Here is an 11298-nt window from a genome sequence, read left to right on the forward strand (position 1 = left end):
TGCCCAAGGCCAGGCTGGACATTGGGGCTGTAGCAGTCTGGGACACTGGGAGGTGTCCCTGCCCATCCAGGGCTGGACTGGGATGAGCTTTAGGGTCCCTCCCTCCCCAAAGCATTCCAGGTTTCTCTGGAAGAGGCTCAGCACCACCTCTGTGCTGTGTGAACTCCAGCCCAGCTGGGAAATTCTTGGCCACTGCAGGGAATAGGAAAACTCCGGGCTGATACCAGAGAGCCCTGGAACTGTGCAGCTCCCTTTGGGATCAACATCCCAAATTTACATCCTGGTTTCCATCCGAACCTTCCCCAAGCATTCCTGACCAGGGATGGCTCAGCTCCCCCAGGCAGGCACCAAGCAGCGTTTAGCTGCTCTCTGCAGGAGCCTCCATCGCGGGGGAGAGAAAGGAAAACTGCGGCGTGACTCTATCCAGCACCGCGGCCAGCTCCTGAACGATGGAATCCCTGCATTCCGGCCCCAAACTGAGCTCAGAGCCAAACAAAAGGTCCCGTTTTCATCGTGTCATGGGTGTTTTGGAGCTCTGGGGTTTGTGTTTCCGAGTGCTTCCAGAGGGCTCCAGTCCAGCGGCTCTTTGCCTTCTGATGGATTCCCTCTGATATTCCCTCCTGTCCCACTGCCCTGTGCCCATGGAAATGCCCGGTGCCCAGGAGGAGCAGGGGCCTGGCAGCATTCCAGGGGTTTATCTGGCAATTCCAGGGGTTTGTCCCTGCTGTTCATTCAGCCCCAGGAGGATCCATGAGCAGCATCCCAGTGCTGGAGGGGATTCCCGTGCCCAGCAGGATGTGGGGCTCAGCATCCCAGGATGGAGGGGTGATCCTGGTCCATGAATTCACCACCTTTGGATCAATGCCTGCCCGCCTGCAGCTCATTTTAACCCCAAATTCACCCAGTCCACAGCGATGTTTTGTGTCCCAGAGCAGCTGGGAATGCCTGGATCCCTGGCAGTGCCCAAGGCCATTGGACATTGGAGCAGCCTGGGGCACTGGGAGGTGTCCCTGCCCATCCAGGGCTGGACTGGGATGAGCTTTAGGCTCCCTCCCCCACAGACCATCCCGGGATTCTCTGTTTACCAAAACCAGCCGTGTCTGAACTCTCAGCAGCTGCACTCTGCTGCCCTCCCCTTCTCTTCCCCGCGAGTGTTTGGAGCTGCTTCTCCTCTCCGGAGCCGTTTCCATGGTTTTCCAACAGTTTGCAGCTTTCACATTAAAAACTTGATGCTTTGCTATGCTGAGCGTGATGTTCTGGAGATCTGGGGCTGGCAGGGGATCCAAAGCCCTTCTGTTTCCTCCCTCTGCTCTTTGCCTTCCCACTCCTCATTCCAATGCTGGTCATTTTTCCTTTTACTGAATTTAACCCCACCCCAAATAAGAGGGCAGCGCTTCTGGGAGAGGATGAAAAGGGATAAGAATGAATTTAAATGGGTTTTCTATCAATTCCCAACTGCAGAGTAGCTGGCACTCCCAAATTCCACTGAGATTCCCTGCTGAATGAACTCCAGCACTGAAGCTCCTGATTTGCTCCCATTATGGATGGGGCAGGGAAGGAGGAATTAAAACAACTCACATGCTGGAACCTCCAAGGTAACAAAGGAAGGAAGTTTCTTCTCCACCTCAATATTTATAGAATTCCAAAAGTAACCCTGGGTTGGAGGGTGACAGTGCCACCTCTCCAATGACACTGGTCCAACCAACAGTCCACCAGTTTTCTCCTCCTCCAGAAAAGAATGTAAAAACAATCATTATTTACATAAAAGTGCCTGAGAAACTGCACTACAAAAATGAAAACATCAGAAGGCTCAGAAGAACTTCAGAGGAAATTCAGAGGAACAGGGTGACAGAGGAGCCCTGGAATGGCCCAGGATGGCTCAGGATGGGGAAGGTTCCCTGGGGCTGGGGGGAGAGGGCTGGGAGAATGTGGAATTGCCAGTGCAGGATCCCAGCATTCCCCAGGGAGAGCAGCCCTGACACCGTCTGATTCCAACTGCTAAATAAAGATAAAAACATTTCCATAAATAATACATGGATGTAAAATAATGGATATCATAGACAATGATAGTGTGTGAATGCATCTAAAATATACAAAATATTCTGTGTACAAAAATAAACATAAACGGTGTCTATAAATTACATATTCCAGACTTTATATTACATTTATTACATTAATATTGCATCTATAATACAAATCTATACATTCCTTTTTCTGCAATGTATGTTCTAACACGGTGCTTTTATACACACACATATTTCTTTTTACCAAGAAGTAAAAAATCTTTTTCTATTATTTCTCATAGAAATATATTTTTATTGCCTCATATTTCTCTATAAATCCACATTATACATAAATATAAAAAGCTGTGATGGATAATCCAGACAATAATGCAAAGCTGTTATTCACGTATTGCCCTATATTTATATACAATGTGTGGTTTATATGGGATATAAAACAGATAGACACTATAAATATAATTATATTTATATAAAGAATAATGCTCATTCAGCTTGGGGTTATCTGTATTAAATACACACATTTCTGTTCTCCCCCCAAAAATTCCTGGTATTCATTTCACTCAAAGAAGTCCATTTTAAAAATAGATTTTTGAGACACATAAAATTGAGATATAAAATATTCTCCCTTTGAAACCTCCAGCAGGATTCCTCTGCCATTTTTCCAGTGCCCTATTCCTGGAGCACTGGGATGAGCACGGGACCAGCATTTTATGGGTTTGATTTAGGCTTGAAACACTTTGACAACTTCAATGCTAAAAAAATAACAATAAAAATTGAAAGCAAAGGGAAACAAGCTGAGATCGCCAATTTAAATTTTTTTTTTTTTTTACAGTTTTGGCATTCCATGGGAATTTTAGAAATGACAACTTGACTGTCAGTAGAATAGGAGGGGAGATGTATTTGATCTCTTCCTAACCTGGAGGTGAATCCTCTCTCCACGGCCAATCTATCCATGCCCAGATCAATACCCATACCTACAGATCAATCAGACCTAGGTAAGGTTATTCCCATGGGAGTCACATCTAACCCACAGATACAGAATCATTTTCTGTACATTCTGTATCCCAACAATCCTGGGGATCCCTCGCCCAGAGGGCCCTCAGAGCATCCCAAACCCCATAAACTCTGGGATTTGGCTGTGCCTCATTGCAGTAAGCCCAGCTGATGAAGGTGCTCTGTGCTCCATCCTTCTTTTCATCTCTTTCCACGTTCCCTTGTGCCCCTGTGTCTGATTTCAGTGCAGGCACTGCCTCCATCCCTGCTTCCCGGGCTGGGAAAACACAGGGATCTGCTGGACACGACCAGGATTAATAAAACATTAAGGAACACGGCGAGAAACAAAATAATGGGATAAAGGAAATCCTGTTTTAAGACCTGCAGTGGAACAACAGTGCAGGTACAATCTTTCCCAAGCCTTTAAGCCTGGCAAATGCTCCTCCTGCCCCCCTGTGCTCCTTTTCTGCTTTCTCCAAACAAGCAGAGTTTTGCTCTGCTTATTTTCTCCTCCTTCCCTTTTCCAGAGGGAAACCCAGGCATCTGTACTGCAATATTTGTGAGTTTTGCAAGGAGACTTGGAGAAAATTCCTGAGCAGCTCAGCAGCAGCCCCTGCAATTCCTGGGCCTCCTGAAAGGGCAGAGCCGGGAAAATGAACAGCCAGTATCCAATAATGACAGAAATTGTCAGAGGGAAATCCTGAGGGTGCAGCTCGTTCCTGCAGGCAGTCAGGGGCTGGGGCTAGATGGGAAAATCACAGAATCCTGAGATGGTTCGGGTTAAAAGGATCTTAAATCCCACCCAGTGCCACCCCTGCCACGGGCAGGGACACCTCCCACTGTCCCAGGCTGCTCCAACCCCAATGTCCAACTGGCCTGGGACACTTAGAATGTGACTTGGGATGATTTGGAATGATTTGGGGTGGTTTGGGGTGGTTTGGGGTGGTTTTAGAGCCATTTATCCCCCAGCTGCCCAAGACATGCTCAGGGACGTTGGGGCTGCAGTGTCACATCTCTGCCAAAGCCACTTTGGTGTCACCGTGCCCTGTCAGCCTTGGCCCCTCAGGGATCCTTTGGCCAGTTTTTCATTGCAGATGTCATTTTAAATGTGCCAGGGAGTGGGATCTCTGTCCCTTCACCCAAAGAACCCAAGATCTCTGTCCCCTTCAGCCATCAGAGCTCCCAGGGCTGCTTCTCCATTATCAAACAGCTTTTCCACATAATTACTGTTCCTTTAGCAACTTGTTCCCCAAGAGAGGCACAATCAGAAAACGAGGTAACGCCTTCCCAAGGAAATCATTTCTGGGGGAGTTCAAAGAAGGTGTTTCTGGGGAGGATGAAAATACCCATCAACCTCCAAAAATTCAGATTAAAGCAACATCTTCTAAAAGATCCTGGTAATTAGCTCTGGTTTCTGCAGTTTCCAGTTGATACGGCTGAAGTTTAGGGTGGGATTGGACAGGGTGGGTTTGGGGTGGAAGGGACCTTAAAGATCACCCAGTTCCAACCTGTGCATTGTGGCCACCAAGGCTGGTCCTTCCCATTCCTTCTCCCAGACTTGGGTTGATCAGAAATGTTCCCTTCTTTAACCTCCCCTGCCTATGGTTTCTCCTGCACGTTTCAGTCCCCCAAGGCTGGGACCATCTCATTTATGAGACTGACTCTGGCTTCACTTCCATCTTTTCCTGCTGCACTGGGAATTCCTCTGTTCTCCTCTCTGCAGCTGGGGAAGATGCTCCTCTTCTTCCCCCCCCCTCCTCCTCCTCCTCCTCCTCCTCCTCCTCCTTCTCTCTGGCATGATGGAAAGGAACTGAGTGCACTGGGATGTGCAGCTCACACTAGGGTGTCTGGCACCAAGAACCTGCCTGGGGCCGTGGGGTTTGTGAAGGGGGAGCAGCTCAGTCTGAGCCCCACACTGGGCACCGATCCTCACATCGAGCACCAATCCCCAAACGAGGCCCTAATCCCCACTCCAAATCCCAAACCCTGTGCACCCATCCCCACTCCAGGCCCCAGTCCCCACTCCAGACCCCAATCTCCATGCACCCATCCCCACAGACTCTGATCCTGCAGCTGCTGCTCCAGGCAGCTGAGCTCAGCTGTTTCCACAGTGAATTATTTGGGATGGCTGGGGAACAGGAGCAGTCCTGACCCTCTGTGCTGCCTCCTGCCACCCCCCAGGGAAGCAGAGCATCACTGGGGGAGCAGGACTATCGGATCAGGATGACCCCAATGTAGGGAACAATGTGCTCTGTGTCCGTGATTTCAGAAGGCTGAACAATTGCTTTATAAATCTATTCTGCATTACACTAATTCTATACTATAGCTATACTAAAGAGATACTACACTAAAAAGATTCTACACTAAAGAAAAACCCTGACTATCTGGAGACAGTCAGGACACAGCTTTGACCCAGCTGGTCAATCAATCCAAACAACATCACCAGAATCCAATTAACAAATCCCTATCAGTGAACAATCTCCATAACACATTCCACATGTGCCAAACAGCAGCGGCAGCAAGTGAAGGTAGGAATTGTTTTCCTTCTTCTCACTGCCTTCCCCAGGAAAAATAAGAACCCTGGGAGAGAGAATTGTGCCTGTCTCTGTTCAGAGAATGTGAACACCACACAGGGCATTGCTATGGAGCAGCCTGAGAGGCTGCAGGGCCTCTTCTCCCTGCTCCTGCTGCCCAAAATATCTCCTAGAAGGGATGGAAGGAGAGCCTGGCTCAGCAGGGCACAACAGCAGTGCTGGGAGGGAGGGAGAGCACCTGCACCCCCCAAATCTGGGGCTGTGGGGTGCACATGGGGTGTCACAGCCTGTGCACCCCCAAATCTGGGTCTGTGGGGCACACACAGGGTGTCACATGCTGAGCACCCCCAAATCTGGGGCTGTGGGGCACACACAGGGTGTCAGTCTGTGCACCCCCAAATCTGGGGCTGTGGGGCACACACAGGGGTGTCACAGCCTGTGCACCCCAGTTTTGGCATCCCTGCAGGATAAATGTGTGATACACACCCAAACCCTGTGTCTGCGCTCGATCCAAACCCTGCATATTTATGGGTGTGTGATCCACGTTCCTGTGCCCACGTACATCTCCAGGCCATGAATATTTATAAAATCTGCAGCCTGATGGTCACTAATTTACTGATTATTTTTTTACTGCCAAGAAAAACTATCTGCCTTTTGTGGTGCTTGCACAGATCAGATGCAAAGTTATTCAGATTAATCAAAATTACAGCTGAACGTGAAGTGCTGCAGGAGGCTCTCGTGACACTGAGTCTCTTGGAAATAAAATGGCTGATGAAATTTCATTTAACAATAAACAATGGTGCCCAGGAGAGCAAAAAATCCCCTCATTGTACAGCAGCAATGATGGGCTCCAGAGGATTTTACACAGAACAGGATCTTCCCTGCTTCAAAAACAAAACCTTGCCCTGGGAATGAGAGGTGCTGGCACATCCTTGGCACCAGGGATGATCCCAGAGCTCTAAGAATGGACCCACAGCTCCAGGAGTGAATCCACATTTCCAGGAATGATTCCAGATCTCCAGGAATGGTCCCACAGCTCCCTGAATGATCCCACAGCTCCAGGGAGGATCCCAGAGCTCCGGGAATGATCCCAGAGCTCCAGGAGTGATCTCAGAGCTCCAGGAGTGAATCCACAGCTCCAGGAATGATCCCAGAGCTCCAGGAATGGACCCACAGCTCCCTGAATGATCCCACAGCTCCAGGGAGGATCTCAGAGCTCCAGGAATGATCCCAGAGCTCCAGGAGTGATCTCAGAGCTCCAGGAATGATCCCAGAGCTCCAGGAATAGACCCACAGCTCCCTGAATGATCCCACAGCTCCTGGAAGGATCCCAGAGCTCCAGGAATGATCCCAGAGCTCCAGGAATGATCCCAGATCTCCAGGAATGGTCTCACAGCTCCCTGAATGATCCCAGAGCTCCAGGAATGATCCCAGAGCTCCAGGGATGATCCCAGAGCTCCAGGAGTGATCCCACAGCTCCAGGAGTGATCTCAGAGCTCCAGGAATGATCCCAGAGCTCCAGGAATAGACCCACAGCTCCCTGAATGATCCCACAGCTCCAGGGAGGATCTCAGAGCTCCAGGAATGATCCCAGAGCTCCAGGAGTGAATCCACAGCTCCAGGAGTGATCCCACAGCTCCAGGAATGATCCCACAGCTCCAGGAAACTGCACGGGGACTGCTCTGGGGAAAAGTTTCCTGGGCAGGAGGGGCTGGGGATGTGCAGCAGGCTGGTGGGATCCCAAGGGATTGAAGGGGGGTCCCCAGGAGAACAGGGAGCTCCTGCTGAGGGCCAGGGTGCACCCGGCCCTGAGAACCTTTGCTCCGGGCTCCTTGGCTCCTGTTGGCCTTTACTGAACTTTTGACATTTCAGAGGACACTGAACGTGGTTTTCACCCCAGCCCATGTTCCACGTTTGTTGCAATATGACATAAAATGAATGACACTCACATGCTGAGATGTTTAAGGCCAAAAAGGAGCTTTTTGTTTTAATCTCAATATTTATAGAATTCTAAAAGTTACCATGGATTGGAGGATGAAATTGCCACCTGTCCAACCACACTGGTTAAATTAACAGCCTATCGATTTTTTCTTCTTCTAGAAAGGAATGTAAAAATCATTATTTATATGAAAAGTGCATGAGAACTCCATTACAGAAATGTAAAAATCAGAAGGCTTAGAAGAACTTTAGAAGAACAGGGTGATGTGAGCGTGTTCACAGGGGTCTCAGGATGAGGGAAGAGATGAGGATCTGACTCCATGTTTCAGAAGGCTGATTTATTATTTTGTTATGTATATTATATTAAAACTATACTAAAAGAATAGAAGAAAGGTTTTCATCAGAAGGCTGGCTAAGAATAAAAAAAGAAAGAATGATCACAAAGGTTTGTGACTGACCAAGACAGTCCAAGCCAGCTGGGCTGTGATTGACCATTAATTACAAACAACCCCATGAGACCAATCCCAGATGCACCTGTTGCATCCCACAGCAGCAGATAACCATTGTTTGCATTTTGTTCCTGAGGTCTCTCAGCTTCTCAGGAGGAAAAGTCCTAAGGAAAGGATTTTTCATAAAACATGTCTGTGACAAGGCAACACACGTTCCTTCCCCCTGCTGTTCCAGGCCTGGGCACTGATGGAGCCTGGGCTTCCCACAGACACCAATCCCTTCGGGAAATTCCACCGGGTTTTGAATTCCAGCAATCACTGGAGGGCCAGGTCTTGTATTTGCTAGGAATGTCCTGACGAAGGCAGGAATGATGAATGTGACTCCATGTTCTCAGAAGGATATTCTATTCTATTCTATTCTATTCTATTCTATTCTATTCTATTCTATTCTATTCTATTCTATTCTATTCTATTCTATTCTATTCTATTCTATTCTATTCTATTCTATTCTATTCTGAAAGGATACTTACAGAATGCTAAAAAGATAATAATGCAAACTCGTGACTCTTACCAGAGTCCTGACACAGCTTGGCCCTGATTGGCCACAGAGTGAAAACCACACACAACAGAATCCAATGGAACAATCACCTGTGGGTGAACAATCTCCAAACACATTCCACATGAGCACACCACAGGAGAAGCAAATGAGATAAGAATTGTTTTCCTTTTCTCTGAGGAAAGGAGAACAATCCTGGGCCAAGGGATTTTTTTCAGAGAATGTGAATGCCACAGCCAGGGGTAGGGCCATTGTCACTGCAGTGTCCCTGCTGCTCTGTCCACCTCAGCCCAGCCCCTCCCTGCCTTTGGGGCTGCTCTTCCCTCGGAGATGTGTCACCCATCCCTTACTCACACATTACCTGCTTTTATGGCCATTTATTTCTTAACTTGAGAAAATTCACAGTGAGTTTTTATCACCTGAGATTTATATTGCACCAGCTGCAGAGGGGAGTCCCAGGAGAGCACTCCAGGTGGGAATTCAGGTGTTTTATGGCCTTGTAAAACATCCAGTGGCAGATGTGAGCAGCACAGCTGGGTGTGGAGGAGGAATGAGCCCATCCTCACTCCCAAACCACCCAGAGCTGCCAGGAAAACTCTTCAGGGGAGGGAATGGATCCTCAGCAAGGAGGGGCTGAGAGCCAGAGGCCCAGGACTGCTCCAGGCAGGAGCAGCCTCCCGTGGTGTTGTGAGGTCCCCAGGATGAGGTGAGAGATGAGAATTTGACTCCATGTTCTCAGAAGGCTGATTATTATATTATATTATATTATATTATATTATATTATATTATATTATATTATATTATATTATATTATATTATATTATATTATATTATATTATGTTAATTATATTATATTATATTATATTATATTATATTATATTATATTATATTATATTATATTATTATACAAAAGAAAGAGAAAGGAGACATCAGAAAGCTAGACAAGAATGAATAATAAAAACTCATGGCTGATTCAGACTCCAACACAGCTGGCTGTGATTGGCCATTAATTAAAAACAATTCGCATGTCTGGTTAAACAATCTCCTGACCACATTCCAGAGCAGCAAAACAGGGAGAAGCTGAGGCTTCTCAGCTTGCCAGGAGAAGAAATCCTGGTGAAGGGATTTTTCAGAAAATATCACGGTGACAGCCTCCCCCTGCCCTCCTGCCCTTCCTGCTGCCCCTCGGAGCAGAGCAGGGCAGGGTAAGCCCCTCCAGTCCCTGTCCAGCCCAGGCAAGCAGAGAAACATGATTTCTCCTTCCCTGTGTGGCTTCTGTTATAATCAGTTCCCATTCCTGGAGATTCCCCAGGATTTCTTCTTCCTTTTGTGGCTCCCATTTATAATCACTTCCCATTCCTGGAGTTTACAGTCTCCATTCCTGGAGATTACCCAGGATTTCTTCCTTTTGTGGCTCCCATTTATAACCTCTTCCCATTCCTGGAGTTTACAATCTCCATTCCTGGAGACTCCCCAGGATTTCTCCTTCCCTGTGTGGATCTCATTTATAATCCCTTTCCATTCCTGGAGACTCCCCAGGATTTCTCCTTCCCTGTGTGGCTCTCATTTATAATCCCTTACCATCCTGGAGACTCCCCAGGATTTCTCCTTCCCTGTGTGGCTCTCATTTATAATCCCTTTCCATTCCTGGAGATTCCCCAGGATTTCTCCTTCCTTTTTTGGCTCCTGTTATAATCCCTTTCCATTCCTGAAGATTCCCCAGGATTTCTCCCTCCCTGTGTGGCTGCAGTGGCTGCAGGGCTGGAGGAGGCCCAAGGGGCCCTGGCACATCCCTTGCTCAGAAGTGATGGATGCCTGCTCCGTGTCTTTTCTCTGTTCAAGTGAAAATTAATACACTGAAAAATGATGGAACAAAGTGCTTGGCATAATTGATTTCCTCAGCAGAGATATCATTTCAGAGCGAATTCACAGGAGGCTGCCATAAACAATCCTGGAGAGGCCTCACACGCTCCCTTTCAGCGGCTCCTCACATCTCCTGCTCTCCTCAAGCCGCCACAATATTGAAATATAAAATGTTGGTGCCATGAAACGCAACCACAAACAGCACCTGGGCAGGAGGGGCGTCCCTGCCCTGGTGACACAGCCCAGCACCCCAGGCTGGATGTCAAGGACAATTTCCTCACTGAAATTTTCACAGAATCAGGAATATCCTGAGCTGGGACCCACAGGGATCATCCCAGCCCCATCCCTGCCCAGACCCCAACAATCCCACCCTGGGCACCCCTGGCAGTGCTGCCCAGACACTCCTGGGGCTCTGGGGGAAGAGCCTTCCCTGATCTCTGGCCCAGGTTTGTGCCATTAATGTGCCCATTTGTGCCCCAGTCCTGGCACAGGGCAGTGGGGGAGTCACTGTCACCCTGTTCCTCTAAAGTTCTCCTAAGCCTTATGAGGTTTACATTTTTGTAATAGAGTTTTTCACATGCTTTTCATGCAAATAATGATTGTTTTGCATTTCTTTCTAGAAAAAGAAAGAATTAATAGACTGCTGGTTTGACCAGTGTACTTAAAGAAGCAGCAATTTCATCCTCCAATCCATAGTCACTTTAACATTCTATAAATATCAAAATCAAAAAAAGGAGAAGGAGAAGGAGAAGAAGGAGAAGGAGAAGGAGGAATCTCTCCCTGTGGGCAGGGTGCCAGCACTCCCAGCTCGCAGCACCACACATCCCTGCTCCGGGAAAAACAACATATGGCAGCGGGTGGGAAATGTCAGCCAGCAGATGATCCACGGAAAGAGCAAGAAAAGGGAACACAGCTCCTCTAAACACCTCAGCAGGGGTTGCAGG

This window comes from Melospiza melodia, chromosome 6, assembly GCF_035770615.1.
Source record: "Melospiza melodia melodia isolate bMelMel2 chromosome 6, bMelMel2.pri, whole genome shotgun sequence".
NCBI lineage: Eukaryota > Metazoa > Chordata > Aves > Passeriformes > Passerellidae > Melospiza > Melospiza melodia.